Below are 19,704 nucleotides of genomic sequence, written 5' to 3' on the forward strand. Positions count from 1 at the left end.
AGGAGTGGTTGCAATTGCAGGAGGTCAGCCAACAAGATCTGGAAGACGACGTTGGAGTGAGCTGCGCTGAGGTTGTTCTGGGGAGCTCTACTCCACGGCGGCGGCCCCCCACAATGACATATGACGAGTTTGAGGAGATGGAAGAGGAGGGTATGGACAATGTGGACATAGACCCAGATTTTGTTTGTGAACGAGAACATCGCCGTCGTAGCAGCAGCACAGATGAGTCTGTTGAAGAACCCACTGCTGCACGAGTTCGCCTTGTGCCACAAGGTAGGCGGCGCGCAATTTCAGGCACCACAAGCGTGGAAGTTCAAGTGAGAGGCAAAAGAGGAGCAAACAGAAATCGCCAGCAAGGAGGCAGGTGCTCCAAAGTCTGGGCTTTCTTTGAAGACTGCACTGAGGATGTTACCATGGCGATTTGCAAGGTGTGCAAGACCCGCCTGAGCAGGGGGAAAAGTATTAACAACCTCTCCACCACCAGCATGAGCCGCCACATGCTATCCAAACATCCCACTCTGTGGGCAAACGCGGCAGGACAGGGTACCAGCAACACTGCCTCCCTTGGGTTCACCAGACTCACCACTAGACCCGCCTCAGCAGCAGTAGCCCAGCCATTGCGTGGTTCACAACATTCACAAACATCAGACGACGCTGACACTGTCACTTTCCGGAGTAGTGCTCTTGAGGTCTCCCAGTGTTCATCAAACACAACAACCAACAGCCCTTCCGTGTGCAGCGCTACGGTTCAGTTGTCTGTGTCGGAGATGTTTGAGCGCAAGAGGAAATTGCCAGCAAATGACCCCCGGGCCGTGGCAGTAACAGCCAGCATAGCCAAGCTTCTGGCCTGCGAAATGCTGCCATATCGAGTGGTGGAGACAAACAGCTTCAAGGGCATGATGTCAGTGGCCATCCCACGTTACGTGGTTCCCAGCCGCTACCACTTTGCGCGCTCTGCAGTGCCTGAGTTGCATGAGCACGTGGTCAGCAAAATAACCCGAAGCTTGAAGAATGCCGTTGCCTGCAAGGTTCACCTCACCACTGACACTTGGACGAGTGCGTTCGGACAGGGTCGATACATCTCCCTTACCGCGCACTGGGTGAACCTTGTGGAGCCTGGCAGCGATTCCTCACCTGCTACGGCGCGGGTGTTGCCCACGCCGCAAACAGCTGCACCGCCGTCCCTCCCACTGGATAACAACAGCAGCACCTACCTCTCTGACTCCTTCTCCTCCAACGCATCTCAAAGCTGTACCTCATCCGGAAACGCTAACCCAGCAGCAGTAGGATCGTGGAAGCAGTGCAGCACAGCTGTTGGCATGCGTCAGCAAGCGTTGCTGAAGCTGATTTGCCTTGGGGATAAGCAGCACACAGGGGAGGAAATTTGGAAGGGAATAAAGGAACAGACGGATTTGTGGCTGGCACCGCTGGACCTGAAACCGGGCATGGTTGTGTGTGATAATGGGAGTAATCTCATTCGCGCTTTAAGGTTGGCTAAGCTGACACACATCCCTTGCCTGGCGCACGTGATGAACCTAGTAGTTCAGCGGTTCCTGAGGACATACCCAGGCGTGGCCGATCTTCTGTTGAAGGTGCGTCGAGTGGCCAAACATTGTAGAAATTCCAGTACTGCTTCGGGGGCACTCGCCAAGATGCAGGAGCGCTTCAATCTCCCCCACCATCGCTTGCTGTGTGATGTCCCTACGCGCTGGAATTATACGCTGCACATGCTAGCACGCTTTTGTGAGCAGAAGAGTGCAGTGGTCCAGTACATGACGGCGCAGTACCGAGGCGCATCCGGACAGCTGCCAAGCTTCTGTGGATCCGATTGGGCCAACATGTTGGACCTCTGCCAAGTCCTCCAAAATTTTGAGCAATCCACGTTGCTTGTGAGCAGTGACAACTCTTCAGTCAGCATTACCATACCACTGCTGTGTTTACTGAAGAGGTCAATGTTGAAAATCAAGGAAACAGCTGTCATGATGCAACTGGGGGAATCTGAAGGAGAAAACGATCAGCGTGATGGTACCAACATCAGGCCATCCGCCTCAGGGAACGCTGGCCCCAGCAGCTATGACGAAGAAGAGGAGGAGGAACAGCTGGAGTTGGAGCAGGAATTTCATGCCACCACTGACGAGGGCCAGAGCGGTGCACATTGGACTTCCACAATTCAGCGCGAATGGTCAGCAGAAGCAGACCAGGAGGAAGGTGACGACTATGATGCATCACAACAACTATCACAACGCTCACAAGAGGATGATGAGGATTCTGGTAGGACTCTGGCACACATGGCTCAATTCATGCTAGACTGCATTGAACGCGACCCACGCATTGTGCGCATTCTGGACAACACCAATTACTGGGTTTATACCCTTCTGGATCCACGGTACAAACACAATGTTCCAAAACTGCTTGAAGAAAGAGCCAGACAGGTCAAAATGGAAGAATACCAGCAGGCCCTTGTGGAGACTTTAGAGAGGAGATTGACATCCTCCCCCTCCTCTAGCCAGTTGTACGCCGACAGACTGACTTCCGCAAACCCAGGACGACCAGGAGGGCAGCAAACAACGCAAGCCGCAGCTAGTGCCCAAAAGAGAATGGTATCGGCAGTGTCCTTGGAGTGGGAAAATTTTCTGACACCCATGCAGCAGCAGCCCACTGAACAGCAAGCGTGCAGATCCACCTCCAACACCGATCGCATGGAGAAGATGGTCAAGGACTACATGTTGTAACGATCGGTGAAGCACAGAGAGGATCTGATTACCAGTGATCTGCAGTATCACAGGAAATACAGATGTATACCAGATTATACTTGATCTGCAGTATCACTGATAATCCGATATACTAGCTAACCTCTGTTCACCTGAGTAGAGTGTAGTGTTTGGTGTAACTGTAACACTTTGAGGACTAGGCCTCAGTGCAGCAAGGAGAACTGCACAGATTCCTTCCGCAGACTTGAGCTCTCCAAGACGGGAAGAGTCAGACTGACAGTAGGAAGGACAGACTGAAAGCAACCTTCAGGAGGAAGGATCACTAACAGAGCGAGGAACCGCCTCTAACAGTAAGGTCGGTTCTCGGGGTCGGACAAGCCAGGTCGTACACACACGGACAGATAAAGTACAAGATCAGGAGGCAAAGGCGGAGTCAAAGTACAGGCAGGGTTCAGCAACGGGGTATCAGATATATCGGGGTACAAAATCAGGAGGCAGAAGCAGAGTCAAAGAACGAGCCGGGGTTCGGCAACAGAGTATCAGAAATATCGAGGTACAAGATCAGAGTTCAAGAGGATAGTCAAGGCAGGCAAAAGTCATAACAGATAATCACAATCAAACTAGTACTTTAGCTATCAACAGAATCTAGCTAAGTGTAGGATTACAGCTCCAGCTGGTCCCGGCACACTTGCGGATCTGACTACGGATCTGGGTGCTCCCACATATGTGATCGCACGCCAGACAAAGAGCAAGTGAACAACCAGCAGTATATATACTCTAGGACCTTTCCAGGACCTCCCTAATTGCTGGTCCAATGGGAGCAGTGGAATTTGTCAGCTGACCCAGCTGGTCAGCCGACACCCTTCTAACTGCTATTTAAACTCTGCCCCTGTGCTCGCGCGCGTGTAAGTCTGAATCTTGGTGGACTATCAGTCCCAGCCACACCAGTACTGTTTTGCAATGTATCCAGTGAACTGAGTGCGGGAGCCGCCTCCAATGCGGATTCCGCCGTTCCCAATGCGGATTCCGCCGCTCTGCCTAAGCGGCATGCAGCGTTTTTTCCGCGTTGTGACGCCATGCTGGACGCGGAAACAGCCGCCTCGCCTTGAGAGACAGCGGCTTTTCCGCGTTTCATCACAGTACCCCCCCCCCGAGGAGTGGACTCCGGACAACTCCTACCAGGCTTCTCGGGGTGTAAGGCATGAAACTCCCTCCTTAACTCATCCGCATGCATACGCCTCCCTGGTACCCATTGCCTCTCTTCAATGCCGTACCCTTTCCAATGAACGAGATACTGTACCGAGTTTTGTACAGTACGTGAATCAATAATCTTCTCCACCTCATATTCGGGTTGGGCATCTACCAATACAGGAGGAGGAGGAGTGGGACCCACCTGGACTGCTGGTTTAAGAAGGGATACATGGAAAGACCTTACTCCCCGAATGCTGGTGGGAAGGTCAACGGTATATGTAACATCATTCATTTTCCTGACAACCGGGAATGGACCCACAAACCTGGGACCAAGTTTATCAGAAGGTTGTCTCAGGGTCAAGTGACGTGTGGATACCCAGACCAAGTCTCCTGGTCTGAACCTCCACTCCACTGAGCGTCTTTTGTCAGCTTGACCCTTCTGACTCAGAAATGCTTTTTCCAGGTTACTTCTTACCGTCCCCCAAAGGTTCCTAAATGACCTTTGCCAGAGCTCCAGGGCTGGGAACGGAGTGGAGACCACAGGCAATGGGGAAAATTTGGGTGATCTCCCTGTCACTACCTGAAAGGGGGAAAATCCGGAGGACGAATTTTTTAAATTATTCTGAGCAAACTCCGCGAAGGGCAAGAATCTGACCCAATCGTCTTGCGCCTCTGCAACATAACACCTCAAAAACTGCTCTAAGGACTGGTTTATCCTCTCAGTCTGGCCATTTGTCTGAGGATGATAACCAGGCGAGAATGATAGCTTTATGCCCATGAGTTGGCAAAAAGCCTTCCAAAATCGGGAAACAAATTGCACTCCCCTATCTGAAACTATGTCTTCAGGAATGCCGTGCAATCGGAATACATGTGTAATAAATAACTCGGCCAACTCCTGAGCCGAGGGGAGTCCCTTCAATGGCACAAAGTGGGCCATCTTGCTAAAGCGGTCAATTATGACCCAAATGACTGTCATGCCTTCAGATCTGGGAAGCTCACCCACAAAATCCATGGACAGGTGGGTCAATGGCTCACTCGGAGTGGGCAAAGGCTGTAAGGTACCGACAGGTGCCAGCCGGGAGGGTTTGCTCCTGGCACATATCGTACACTCCTTCACATATTCCTTGCAATCTGCTGCCAGTGACGGCCACCAGGCGCATCTGGCCACCAGATCCTGTGTTCTAGATGCCCCTGGATGGCCAGCATTCTTATGTGCATGGAACATCTCCAGTACCTAATGACGAAATGGCAGAGGAATAAACAAAACCCCTGCGGGCTTCCCTTCCGGGATGTCCTGCTGAAAGGGAGTCAAAGTCTCCTTCCAGTCCTCCCAAGTTCCAGTTGCTGCCAGTCTCAACCTCTGAGGAACAATGGTCTCTGGAACGGAGGGCTGTGCTGCCTCTGACTCGAAACACCTGGATAACGCATCCGCCTTAACATTTTTTTGCTACCTGGAGTGTACGTAATAATGAAACTAAACCTGGAGAAGAACAGCGACCACCGAGCCTGGCGCGGGCTCAACCTCTTAGCCCCCTCGATATACTCTAGGTTTTTGTGATCGGTGTAAACCGTGATGGTATGCTCAGCTCCTTCTAACCAATGTCGCCATTCCTCGAAAGCCAACTTGATGGCCAAAAGCTCCCTATTGCCAATATCGTAATTCCTCTCTGCAGGGGAGAACCTGCGAGAGAAATACGCACACGGGTGCAATCTACCCTGCAAGCCTGACCGCTGAGACAGCACAGCCCCCACCCCAACCTCCGAGGCATCTACCTCTACAATGAACGGGAAAGAGGCATCCACATGTCTGAGGATGGGTGCTGAACAGAATAGGCCCTTCAGGGTGGCAAAAGACTGTAAAGCCTCAGGAGACCAGTGGGTGGTATCTGCCCCCTTCTTAGTGAGACAGGTAAGGAGAGCAAAGACCGTGGAGTACCCCTTTATAAACCGTCTATAGTAGTTGGCGAAGCCAAGAAAGCGCTGAAGGGATTTCAACCCAACCGGTTGTGGCCACTCCAGAACAGCGGAGACCTTGGCAGGATCCATAGATAGGCCCGTGGTGGAGATTATGTACCCCAAGAAAGCGACAGATGTTACTTCAAAGATGCACTTCTCAAGTTTTGTGTATAACGAGTTCTGCCTTAACTGATTCAACACAAACCTCACATGGTTTCTATGTTCAGCGAGGTTGTTGGAGAAGATAAGAATATCATCAAGATAAACCAGAACAAATTTCCCCAACACCTCCCGGAATACCTCGTTAATGAGTTCCTGAAAAACGGCCGGAGCATTACATAGCCCAAAGGGCATCACCAGGTACTCATAATGCCCGTCTGGTGTATTAAAGGCCGTTTTCCACTCATCGCCCCTTCTTATGCGTACCAGATTGTACGCGCCCCGCAAGTCTAGCTTAGAAAAGATTTTAGCATCCGTAATCTGAGTGAACAAATCATCTATCAGTGGCAACGGATAGCGATTTTTTACAGTAATCTTGTTGAGACCGCGATAATCGATGAAGGGTCGCAGGCCTCCATCTTTTTTTTTGACAAAAAAGAACCCTGCTCCAGCAGGGGACCGGGACGGGCGAATGAAACCCTTGGCCAAATTTTCACGGATGTACTCCTGCATGGCCAATTTTTCGGGCCCTGACAGATTGTACAAATGACCCCGGGGAGGTACACAACCGGAACGGAGATCAATGGGACAGTCGAAAGGGCGATGTGGGGGTAACTTATCCGCTGCCTTGGGACAAAATACGTCAGCATATTCCATGTACTGTTCAGTAACCCCCTCCACCAGAACCCTGGTTTGGCCCAAAGTCACCCTCCCTAAACAGTGCTGGTGACAATGATCGGACCATCTGGTTATCTGACCCGTAGCCCAGTCTATTTGTGGAGAATGGGCTTGTAACCACGGCATGCCTAGGATGATAGTGGAGGTTGACATATGCAATACAAAAAACTGTAGATGTTCCCCATGCAGTACCCCTAAGGTGACCTTCACCTGCGGTGTCTGTGACAGGGAACAATTCCGTTGCAGAGGGGAATCGTCTACTGCCGTGACCTGAATGGGGGGACTCACTGGAGTGAGAGGAATACCCAACTCCTGAGCAAATTCAGTGTTCATAAAATTAGCCGCTGAGCCCGAGTCAATAAAAGCCTCAGTGGCTACAGACTTATTATCCCATGTAATCGTACAGGGGAGAAGCAATCTTTTCTCTTTTTGGGGTGAGAATGGCGTGCCTAGGGTGTCACCCCCCACTACTCCTAGGCAGACTCGTTTCCCGGCTTGTTCGGGCAGTTTCGCTCGACCAATCTGCATTGGTTCGGGCGGAGGCAAGGCCGGAGAGGTTGAGACAGGCGGATAAGGTGTTACTAGGGGAGTAGCGGATGGTGCCGCGTATGAAGTCACCCTGACACGGTGACTGCCCCTAGCCTGCCTCTGATGACGTAGCCTGCGATCAACTCGAATGGCCGATGATATGGCCTGATCAACTGTCTTGGGCTCAGGTACAGTTAACATTAGGTCGGAGACCTCCTCCGATAACCCAGACAGGAAGTAATCTATCAGGGCAAAGTTGTCAAATCTAGCAGTGACGGACCACCTACGGAATTCTGCCGCGTAATCCTCGACCGACCCTCTGCCTTGGCGCAAAAGTTTGAGCTTCCGCTCAGAGGTTGCCGCAAGGTCAGGGTCGTCGTATATCACGGCCAAAGCCTTAAAAAATTCCTCAACTGAGGTCAGAGCTGTATCTGTGGGAGGCAGATTGTATGCCCAGGTCTGGGAGTCACCAGTTAACAATGTTTTAATAAAAATGACCCGATGGGTCTCAGTCCCCGATGATCGGGGTCTCAATTCGAAATATGACAACACTTTACTCCTAAAATTCCGGAAGTCAGACTTGTGGCCGGAAAACTTATCAGGTACGGGCATACGTATGTCATCACTAGGAGGGGATCGCACCGAATCAACTGACGTCTGAAGGGTTTGCACAGAGCCTTTAAGAGCATCAATTAAGGCTTTGTGCTGGCCCAGTGCTTGATGGATGTTATCCACCGAAGTGGCAAGCACAGACAGAGGGTCAGCTTGTGCGTCCATCAGTATTTTTTGGTCTGGCGTTCTGTAACGATCGGTGAAGCACAGAGAGGATCTGATTACCAGTGATCTGCAGTATCACAGGAAATACAGATGTATACCAGATTATACGTGATCTGCAGTATCACTGATAATCCGATATACTAGCTAACCCCTGTTCACCTGAGTAGAGTGTAGTGTTTGGTGTAACTGTAACACTTTGAGGACTAGGCCTCAGTGCAGCAAGGAGAACTGCACAGATTCCTTCCGCAGACTTGAGCTCTCCAAGACGGGAAGAGTCAGACTGACAGTAGGAAGGACAGACTGAAAGCAACCTTCAGGAGGAAGGATCACTAACAGAGCGAGGAACCGCCTCTAACAGTAAGGTCGGTTCTCGGGGTCGGACAAGCCAGGTCGTACACACACGGACAGATAAAGTACAAGATCAGGAGGCAAAGGCGGAGTCAAAGTACAGGCAGGGTTCAGCAACGGGGTATCAGATATATCGGGGTACAAAATCAGGAGGCAGAAGCAGAGTCAAAGAACGAGCCGGGGTTCGGCAACAGAGTATCAGAAATATCGAGGTACAAGATCAGAGTTCAAGAGGATAGTCAAGGCAGGCAAAAGTCATAACAGATAATCACAATCAAACTAGTACTTTAGCTATCAACAGAATCTAGCTAAGTGTAGGATTACAGCTCCAGCTGGTCCCGGCACACTTGCGGATCTGACTACGGATCTGGGTGCTCCCACATATATGATCGCACGCCAGACAAAGAGCAAGTGAACAACCAGCAGTATATATACTCTAGGACCTTTCCAGGACCTCCCTAATTGCTGGTCCAATGGGAGCAGTGGAAGTTGTCAGCTGACCCAGCTGGTCAGCCGACACCCTTCTAACTGCTATTTAAACTCTGCCTCTGTGCTCGCGCGCGTGTAAGTCTGAATCTTGGTGGACTATCAGTCCTAGCCACACCAGTACTGTTTTGCAATGTATCCAGTGAACTGAGTGCGGGAGCCGCCTCCAATGCGGATTCTGCCGTTCCCAATGCGGATTCCGCCGCTCTGCCTAAGCGGCATGCAGCGTTTTTTCCGCGTTGTGACGCCATGCTGGACGCGGAAACAGCCGCCTCGCCTTGAGAGACAGCGGCTTTTCCGCGTTTCATCACACATGTCAGATGACGTAGCTGTGTCGAACAATCCATCTGCACCCTTCAACTAGTTGGTATCGAAGCTAGACACCTGGCACGAACTGGCAATGTACGCAATAGAGGTGCTGGCTTGCCCGGCAGCCAGCGTTATGTCAGAACGCTGTTTCAGTGCTGCCGGAGGCATCGTCACAGATCGGCGTATCCGCCTCTCCACAGAAAATGCAGACCGTCTGACTCAAATTAAAATGAATCAATCCTGGATTGGAAATGACTACGCAACACTCCAGGACCCCAACCAAGTAACATGACCAATGAACATCTGGGATGGTGTAGCGTTTCCGGTCCCTGTTTATTGAACCTCTCATCTGTATTACATTTATGACTGCATGGCGGCAAAAAGCATTGCTGCTATATCCGCACGCTTTTTGTCCTCATGCAAGGCCTGGGTTGTTGTGTCTCAAAAAGCATGGCCTTCTCCTCCTGCGCCTCCTCCTGTTCCATCACGTCTGCTGCTGCTGGGTTAGCGTTGCCGCGTGGTCCCTGTTTATTGAACCACTTATCTTTATTACATTTATGACTGCATGGCGGTACAAAGCATGCTATCCGCACGCTTCTTGTCCTCATGCAAGGCCTGGGTTGTTGTGTCTCACAAAGCGTGGCCTTCTCCTCCTGCGCCTCCTCCTGTTCCATCACGTCTGCTGCTGCTGGGTTAGCGTTGCCGCGTGGTCCCTGTTTATTGAACCACTTATCTTTATTACATTTATGACTGCATGGCGGTACCTCATGCAAGGCCTGGGTTGTTGTGTCTCACAAAGCGTGGCCTTCTCCTCCTGCGCCTCCTCCTGTTCCATCACGTCTGCTGCTGCTGGGTTAGCATTGCCGCGTGGTCCCTGTTTATTGAACCACTTATTTTTATTACATTTATGACTGCATGGCGGTACAAAGCATGCTATCCGCACGCTTCTTGTCCTCATGCAAGGCCTGGGTTGTTGTGTCTCACAAAGCGTGGCCTTCTCCTCCTGCGCCTCCTCCTGTTCCATCACGTCTGCTGCTGCTGGGTTAGTGTTGCCGCGTGGTCCCTGTTTATTGAACCACTTATCTTTATTACATTTATGACTGCATGGCGGTACCTCATGCAAGGCCTGGGTTGTTGTGTCTCACAAAGCGTGGCCTTCTCCTCCTGCGCCTCCTCCTGTTCCATCACGTCTGCTGCTGCTGGGTTAGCGTTGCCGCGTGGTCCCTGTTTATTGAACCACTTATCTTTATTACATTTATGACTGCATGGCGGTACCTCATGCAAGGCCTGGGTTGTTGTGTCTCACAAAGCGTGGCCTTCTCCTCCTGCGCCTCCTCCTGTTCCATCACGTCTGCTGCTGCTGGGTTAGTGTTGCCGCGTGGTCCCTGTTTATTGAACCACTTATCTTTATTACATTTATGACTGCATGGCGGTACCTCATGCAAGGCCTGGGTTGTTGTGTCTCACAAAGCGTGGCCTTCTCCTCCTGCGCCTCCTCCTGTTCCATCACGTCTGCTGCTGCTGGGTTAGCGTTGCCACGTGGTCCCTGTTTATTGAACCACTTATCTTTATTACATTTATGACTGCATGGCGGTACCTCATGCAAGGCCTGGGTTGTTGTGTCTCACAAAGCGTGGCCTTCTCCTCCTGCGCCTCCTCCTGTTCCATCACGTCTGCTGCTGCTGGGTTAGCGTTGCCGCGTGGTCCCTGTTTATTGAACCACTTATCTTTATTACATTTATGACTGCATGGCGGTACAAAGCATGCTATCCGCACGCTTCTTGTCCTCATGCAAGGCCTGGGTTGTTGTGTCTCACAAAGCGTGGCCTTCTCCTTCTGCGCCTCCTCCTGTTCCATCACGTGTGCTGCTGCTGGGTTAGCGTTACCGGTCCCTTTTCCTGGAACCTCTTATATGTATTACATTTATGACTGCATGCCGACAAAAAGCATGTTACCTGTGCAAAGAAAACAGACATTTCCCGCATTTAAAAGACAGTTTTCCCTTTGAAACTTTAAAATCGATTTTCTCAAAAACTATAAGCTCTTTTTGCTAATTTTTTTTTCCTCTTGTACCCACTCCCAAGGTGCACATACCCTGTAAATTTGGGGTATGTAGCATGTAAGGAGGCTTTACAAAGCACAAAAGTTCGGGTCCCCATTGACTTCCATTATGTTCGGAGTTCGGGTCGAACACCCGAACATCGCGGCCATGTTCGGCCTGTTCGGCCCGAACCCGAACATCTAGATGTTCGCCCAACACTAGTTCTCATCAGTTCATGTAATGGATTGATATGGCTCTATGTGACAGGGGCTGGATCAGTACTACAGAATGCCTAGAAAGATTATGGAGACCCAAAACCCCGAGGAGCGTATAGTAAACCAGAACAGTTGTGTTGTAAAAGGATCAGTTAGTAAAATGCAACAGTTATGATTAGCATCTAACACTTAATTAGCATCCAAATTCTTTTAAACATGTGACTTCTAAAAAAAGATTGTGACACAGATACTTTGCACCTTTATAAAAAGGCTACTCAATGTTAAGGTGACAAGGTAACTGAAAATCACCTTTTATATTAGCACTCGAGCAATGAGCAGGCAGGCATTCATTGCTATTGCTCATCAACAAAAGTATTTTCTAAAGCTTACATATATATATAGCCATGTAATGTGCAACATTGTATTGCACACCATTTGTATTGTGTTTATTTAATGGTATTAAACATCCCAATCTTGTGCCAACAATGGCTCAATAACTTAACAAGACATACATCTTTAAATATAAAAATACTATGCATCTTATCATATTTTACTTTACACTCAGATCAATAAAAAACAAATTCAGGTTGGTGCTAAATATATGTTGCCCATTACTCTTTGCTTTATTAAATAAGGTTGTAACTGTTATCTCTTGTTGATGCTAAACTATTTCATGGAAACATATAAATTGGATAATACATGAATGAATTGAAATTGTCTCCATAGTGTTGGAGAAATGTGGTTGCTCCAAAGGATGTGGGTAGTAAAGATAAGCTATGTCCTTCTTTCAGGCTATACCAGGTAATGCAAATTTCTGCCACGTATGATTAAGCTTTGCTCATTTTCCATATGGATGCAGCAAGGAGATTAGGTTATACAAATAGTTTAGTGTCACTTACCGAGAATTTTGAAAATTGATTTATTGGATATAAGGAGGAACTCTTTTGTATCATCCATGATTCATCTGTTGGATGAGTAGAAGACCATGTATGCATGACTGATATAGATTAAATGATATAACCATGCTTACTTCAAGCATTGATGATTAGTTTGTGACTTGATTTTCATCTCTGAGATTAGCTTTCTTACGCATGTATTACATATGTATGATTATAATTTTTGTTACATATGAGTGAGGCCTACGTGTCAACCTGCAGGGCAGTGATCATAAGATAATGCCACCAGTGTCATTTATAATGTTATTTATGTTTCTACTTGGATGCAGGTTATCCATTTTGACACCATTGAATCCATTTGTGCAGTAGTGTAGTTGAAGAGCTATAGCACTGAGCATGTACACAGTATATATCGCAATCACACTATCCGGAGTACCAACATCTGCTTTACAAAAAAGCTATGGAATGAGGGGTAAGCACTAGCAGATAAAGATGAACAGTTTGTAGTGATTACCACAATTCAAAGCACATAAAAGATAATCTTTACTTCTGTAAAGGAGTGTACACGCCATATTTTTTACAAGTGACGGGTCCCTCAGACCCTCCCGCCAGTGGCGGTTTCAGGATTTTTTTTTTTGGGGGGGGGGGGGGGTGCTATGCAGGTGCTGGACCAACTTCTGGGGTAGTTGGTCACGCGGCACGGCAAAAAATGGGTGTGGCTATAACCTGCAGCGTGCAAAAAAATGAGCGTGGCCATGGCCGGATGAGGGCGGAGCTAACTGTAATTTAAAGTGAACCCAAGGTGAGAGTGATATGAAGGCTGCCATATTTATTTCCTTTTAAACAATACTAGTTGCCTGGCAGCCCTGCTGATCTATTTGGCTGCAGTAGTGAACTGAATTACACCAGAAACAAGCATGCAGCTAATTTTGTTAGTTCTGACAATATTGTCAGAAACCCCTGACCTGCTGCATGCTTGTTCAGGGTCTATGGTTGAAAGAATTAGAGGCAGAGGACCAGCACAGCAGCCAGGCAACTAGTATTGCTTAAAAGGAGATAAATATGGCAGCTTCAATATTATTCTCACCTCGGGTTGCCTTTAGAAGCCCAAGTTTTGGTGACCCTTTCCCCAGAAAATTCACATAATTGTGCAGGTTTTCTCAAGAAAATTCACGTAATGTGAGCAGATTTGCCCAGAAAATACGTTCAACCATGTGGCAGATTTGACCAGAAAATACGTTCAATCATGTCGGCAGATTTGACCAGAAAATACGTTCAATCATGTTGGCAGATTTGACCAGAAAATACGTGCATTTATGTGGCAGATTTGACCAGAAAATACAATCATGTGGCAGACCTGACCAGTAAACACTTCAATCATGTGGCAGACCTGACCAGAAAAAAGCAGTGTTTTAAGGGCAGAAATCACATTGAATGCTAAATTGCAGGCCTAAAGTGCTTTAAAACATCTTGCATGTGTATACATCAATCAGGGAGTGTAATTAGAGTACTGCTTCACACTGACACACCAAACTCACTGTATAGCGCACCACAAACAGGTGTTTGCATAGTGACGGCCGTGCTGGACTGGTGCGCACCATGGCGAGAGTGCAGGCCGTGTCGGTTTTCAAGCCCATATGGTCGCCGGGCTGTGGTAGCTCAATGATAGAACAACTGTGACTGTCCAGCTAATCAAATTTGGTCTGTCCACAATGAAGCAATAACCTTATTATCTTGGGTGTGACCCCCTGAGACAGTCATATAGTGGTCATTGCTTCATTGTGATACGCAAGCCCCTTCACCGTGGCAAGGTAATGATCACAAAGGGGGATTGGCACATGTACATGCCTTTTGTTTTGTCGTTGCAGCTGCAGTGCAGCCAGAAAAATTAGGCAGGCATGTACACGCACCAGAACAAGTAGTATAGCCTTAAAAATTCAGGAATCCACCTGGAGTCCTGGACCTTGTTGGTGGTGGCGGAGGAGGCAGTCAACCGACCTGCGGGCAGAGGTGCTGTGTGGGGAGCGACTTAGTCTTGGGGCAGGCAGTCACACGGCGTGTAGGCAGAGATGCTGTGTGTGGGGACTGACTTAGTCTTCGGGCAGGCCTGAGCGTGCTTTGCAGACCAGGCATCCGTGGTCAGATGGACCCTTGACCCAACGCTGTGTGCCATTGTCACACACGACATTACCTATCTCCAGTTGGTGCGGGGTCAGCCACTGATTCACCTGTTTGTTCAGAGCAGCCAGGAGAGCTGCCCCAGTGTGACTCTGGGCTTTGAGGCAAGACATGTCAAAGATGGCATGACACCGTCATAATTGGCATGTAGCATAGGCGCTAGGGAGCTGGGGGTGTGTAGTTGGAGAGGATGTAGCAGGAGGAGTAGGAGGAGCAGGAGGAGAGGAGGTGGCAGCAGACCTGCTTGCAAGCCATGGAGGTGTCACAAATAGGTCTGCTACACAGCCACGTACTCCCTGCTTGCCGGTGGTCACCAGGTTGACCCAATGTGCCGTATAAGTAATGTACCTGCCCTGACCGTGCTAGGCAGACCAGGCATCCGTGGTCAGATGGACCCTTGACCCAACGCTGTGTGCCAGAGTTGACACCACTAGCCTTTCTACATCACGGTACAGTTTGGTTATCGCCTTTTGAGAAAAGTAATTGCGGCCTGGTATCTTCCACTGCTGTGTCCCAATCGCCACAAATTTTCAGAAGGCCTCAGAGTCCACTAGCCGGTATGGTAACAGCTGGCGAGATAACAGTTCCGCCAAGCCAGCTGTCAGATGCCGGGCAAGGGAGTGACTGGCAGACATTGGCTTCTTACGCTCAAAGATTTCCTTCACAGACACCTGGCTACTGCTGTGGGCAGAGGAGCAGGAAGCGCTCAAGGTGAGAGGCAGAGTGGAGGAGGGTGGCTGTGAAGGTGCAAGCGATAAAGCGGCTGAAGAAGATGCTGCACCTGAAGGAGGAAGAGGAGGCGGAGGGTGGCTTTGCCTTTGTTTGCTGCTTTTCCTCAGGTGGTCTTCCCATTGCCGTTTGTGCTTTTTCACCATGTGCCTTCGTAAGGCAGTTGTCCCTACGCGGGTCTTGTTTTTTCCACGACTCAATCTTTGATCGCAGATAGTACAGAAGGCATTGCTCTCATCTGAAGCACACACAAAAAAAAATCTCCACACCGCTGAGCCCTGGAATGATGGCACTTTGGTGGTGGGGTTAGCAGCTGACCTTGAAGAGCATGTTGGCTGGCTGTCCATAGGTGGTGATACGTGCCGCCGGACACTGCCATGAGCTGTTTCTGATGACGAGCTCCCCCTGCTTCTTTCAGCAACTCATCTCCTCCTACTCCTCTCTGACTCCTCCTCTGAACTGTCCCCCTGGTCATCTTGTCTATTAGGATCCCACGTGGTGATTCGTGGCGATTGTCCTACACCTACACACAGGTCCAGTGAACAGTTATGCAGTGACTGGTATTATATAACACTGCGTGCTGTCACGCAGGTGCAGTGAACATGAACAGGTATGCACAGTCAGACTGCTATTACAAATGTGCAGCTGTCACACACAGGTGCAGTGAACAGTTATGCAGTCACTGGTATTACATAACACTGCATGTTGTCACGCAGGTGCAGTGAAAATGAACAGGTATGCACGGTCGGACTGGTATTACAAAAGTGCCGTTGTTACACACAGGTGCAGTGAAAAGGTGCACTGACTGTGCTGGGCCTTGCACAGTATAGCAATTAGCAAGGGCCAGCTGTGACACACAGGGCTGTATAATGCAGTGTCAGTGGCACACACAAAAAAAAAAAAAAACTTAACAAGAACATTAGCTCTGAAAAGAGCTCTTTTTGTGGTGCTTTTCTACAACAAATATCAGCTAGGAGCAAGCTACAAGAGCCTAACTAAGCTTTCCCTATGTCTACAGCAGGTTCCTCTCCCTTCTCTCACTACTGCAGCAACACTGAGTGAGATAATAGCCGACGCAGCTGCCCTATATAAGGGGGGCGCTCCAGGAGGGAGTGCAGCCTGATTGGCTGTCGTGGGTCTGCTGACTGTGATGTAGAAGGTCAAAGTTTAGCCCAATGATGTATTATAGGGGCGGGTCAAACTCGCCATAAAGTTTATGTTTCAATGCGAACGCAAACCACCGATGTTCGCGTGAATAAGTTCGCGGCCGAACCGTTCGGGACAACTCTAAAGCTGTGCAGGCGGGTGGCTGCCTGGAATACTTTGTTTGTTGGGCCCATCTACAGCTACAGAGAAGGAAACTGCAGTAGCAGCTATATCAAGTATGTTCTGGTGACTGTCTGGAATACTTCATTTAATGGACCTGCATTTGGGGGTTGTCTGCAGGTGCTATTGAGATTCTTGGGGGTGCTTCGGCTCCAGCACCATTGCAGCCCCTGCTGTTAATTGTTCTACAAAGAAAAAAATATATATATATACTGTATATATTTATGCATCCCAACAACACAACATGCAGGGATCATTCACACCCCCTCCACATCACATGGGAAAGGTGGGGGGAGGGGGGCATGGAGGATCCCCCCCCCCCCCCCCAAAAAAAAAAATATAGGAAAGGGAAAATAATGCTGATTTGGCTTGAACTTAGGGGTGCATTATCTAGCACTAAGAATTTGTGTGCACTTTTTGACATTTTAGATTCAGTCAATTAATTTGCACATTCAAGCACAAAATGTCATTTGAATCTACAAGGATGGTTGTCAGCTGACAAGCTCTAGATTTCATTGTTGTATAATTTTGTATTTACAATTTTGCATCATAATTAGCATTTGATGCAAAATTACAGTCGTGTGAAATTCAAGCTAAACAGTAAAGTCACCATAAGTAAAGTTACAATTGCCGTGTTCAGGGATACTTGTTCATGGCAACATAATCTTTAGTTGGCATGGCTCTAAAGGTGGCCACACACCATACGATTTTTTTAAATATCTGTTCAATTTAATAATTGCAATCAATTTTTCTGGCTGATTGTAACATTTCAAAAATATGACCAATATACCACACACCTATGTTTAATTTTTCCCCAATTATGATAAAACTGATTGGAAACTCTGAGAAAATTGCTAGGGTGTGTATAGTAATAAATTGACAATCTAACACACACCATACAATCTTTAAAAAAATTGAAGAAAAATATCGGGCATTCCGGATCAATATAAATCGAAAAAAAATGGGAAAGCCGATCAGATTTTTAAGTCGAATGAAAAAAAAACCTCAATTTTTTCGGGAGATACGATCGTTTTTATCGAATTTCTGTAAAATCGGATCATTTTATTGTATCGTGTGTGGCCACCTTTAGTGTGAAGTGTGCTTGTGGCAGGTGTTTGTTTTTTCTTTACTCTGTCTATAATGAAAAAAACTAGCACTTTACTGGTATACAATATATACCACTGGATTGCTGTTTATGCACTGGGCCATATTTACTAAAGATCGGTAAGTTGCTATGTGTAAGCCTGGTTTCACACTGGAAACCAGTTGTTTTGTTGCAATGTGATGTTAGGATTACATTGCATGGCCAAAAACACCTTTGGAGAGTATCGCGGTAGTGCGCCATGATCTCCATTCTGGATGCATTACTTACGCGGCTACGCCAACTACATAGTGCGTAATTTATGCAACCCACAATACCTAGGTAATGCAAGCATTGATATGGTACTCCGAGTTACCCTACATGCACAGGGCCGGATTTGTGGGAAGGCCCCCATGGCCTAGGTCGACAAAATTTGCTACAGTGCGTGGGGCGGGTGACAGGGTAACTCCACCTGTCACCCTCCTCCATGATGTGTCTAAAGCTGATGAGCCACTCGCAACTGTCCGCAGCTGCTCACCTCCGCTGGCTGCATTGCTCTACGTGCAGGGCCGGCCCTAGACTTTTTGCCGCCTGAGGCAAAATTAGAAAAAATCGCCCCCCCCAGGCGTGGGGGGGGGGGGGGCGCGAGCTGGAGGGGTAGCGGGTGGAGAGGGGGTATTGGGCCTAGCGGCGGGGAGGGGGGTCGGACCCCCCCTCCCTCGCCTGGGTCCCCCGATCTGCACTCCTTCTCCAGCGTTACGTACGAGCCTGCATATGATGAAGATTTGAAGAGGCAACGGGCGGGGGAATCACTCACCTCTTCTGCGTTCCATCGTGCGCTCCACTGACGTCACTTCCTGCAAGGCCGTCCACTTACAATACAGTGGGCGGCGTTGCCGAAAGTGACGTCAGTAGAGCACGCGATGGAACGCGGAAGAGGTGAGTGATTCCCCCGCCCATTGCCTCTTCATTATATGCAGGCTCGTACGTAACGCTGGAGGAGGTGCGCAGATCGGGGGACCCTCCTCCCTGCCGCTAGGCCCAATACCCCCTTTCTGCCCGCTACCTCTCCAGCTCGGCGGGCGGCCCCCAGCGGCAGCGTCTATGGACAGGCGGGTGCCGCCCCCTCCAGATTTGCCGCCTGAGGCAAATGTTTAACCCCGCCTCATGAGCGGGCCAGTCCTGTCTACGTGCGATGTGAGCAGGGCAGGTTAAGTGGAGGCAGCCACGGTTGCCTGGCAACTAGGAGGAGGGAGCCTGAAGAGGAGGAGATCGGAGGTGTGCGCAGTGACAATGGAGTAAAGCTGCCTGGAATCAAACGAGTCTGCCTGCAACAGTGGCAGCCAGTAGGCAGACTCTTGCTTCCGAATCCCAGGCAGTTCAGGCTCCAGGCTTTCAACTTAGTTGTGGCAGGGACAGCGGACAGACCTTGCAACAGGGTAAATCAACTTCACTGACGGGACTACGCTCGTGACGTCACATCAGCATAGCGTAGAGGATGGGTAGGTCTCGCGGTGCAACTGGGGCAGAGGAGAACGAGGCTCCCTTTCTTTCCAGATTTCAATGTCTGCACCCTGCACCTTAGACTTGAATGTAAGTTACCATCACTACAGGCTGTGTCTGTGTATGCTGCGGATGATGCCCAGCTCCCTTTCCTCCTCAAGTCACAGCACACTATTCTGCCTCCGTTCCCGTGGCTTCAGCTTGAACTGGATATCTCTCTCCCCCTTTTCTATTTAGCACTCCGCAGCCTCTATGTCTCTGGCAGCTATTGTCCTGCCTGGTCAGATGAGGTCAAAGGTCTTGCAGCTGATGTGCTGCTGGAGCTGACATTCCTGACCCAGGCAGCATGTGAAGGAAGGAGAAAGCTTTAGTAAGACTATCTCCCTCTTTCTCCCCATCTCTCTCTGCCCCCTCCCTCTTTTTCTCCCCATCCCTCTTTCTCCCCATTTCTCTCTGCCCCCCCTCTCTTTCTCAACATCTCTCTCTGCCCCTCCCTCTCTTTCTCCCCCCCCTCTCTTTTTCCTAGTCTCTCTTTGCCACCCCTCTCTTTGTCCCCTCTTTTCTCCCTCTCTCTCTCTCTGCACCCTTTCCT

The sequence above is a fragment of the Hyperolius riggenbachi genome, chromosome 8 (assembly GCF_040937935.1).
Source record: "Hyperolius riggenbachi isolate aHypRig1 chromosome 8, aHypRig1.pri, whole genome shotgun sequence".
Taxonomy (NCBI): Eukaryota; Metazoa; Chordata; class Amphibia; order Anura; family Hyperoliidae; genus Hyperolius; species Hyperolius riggenbachi.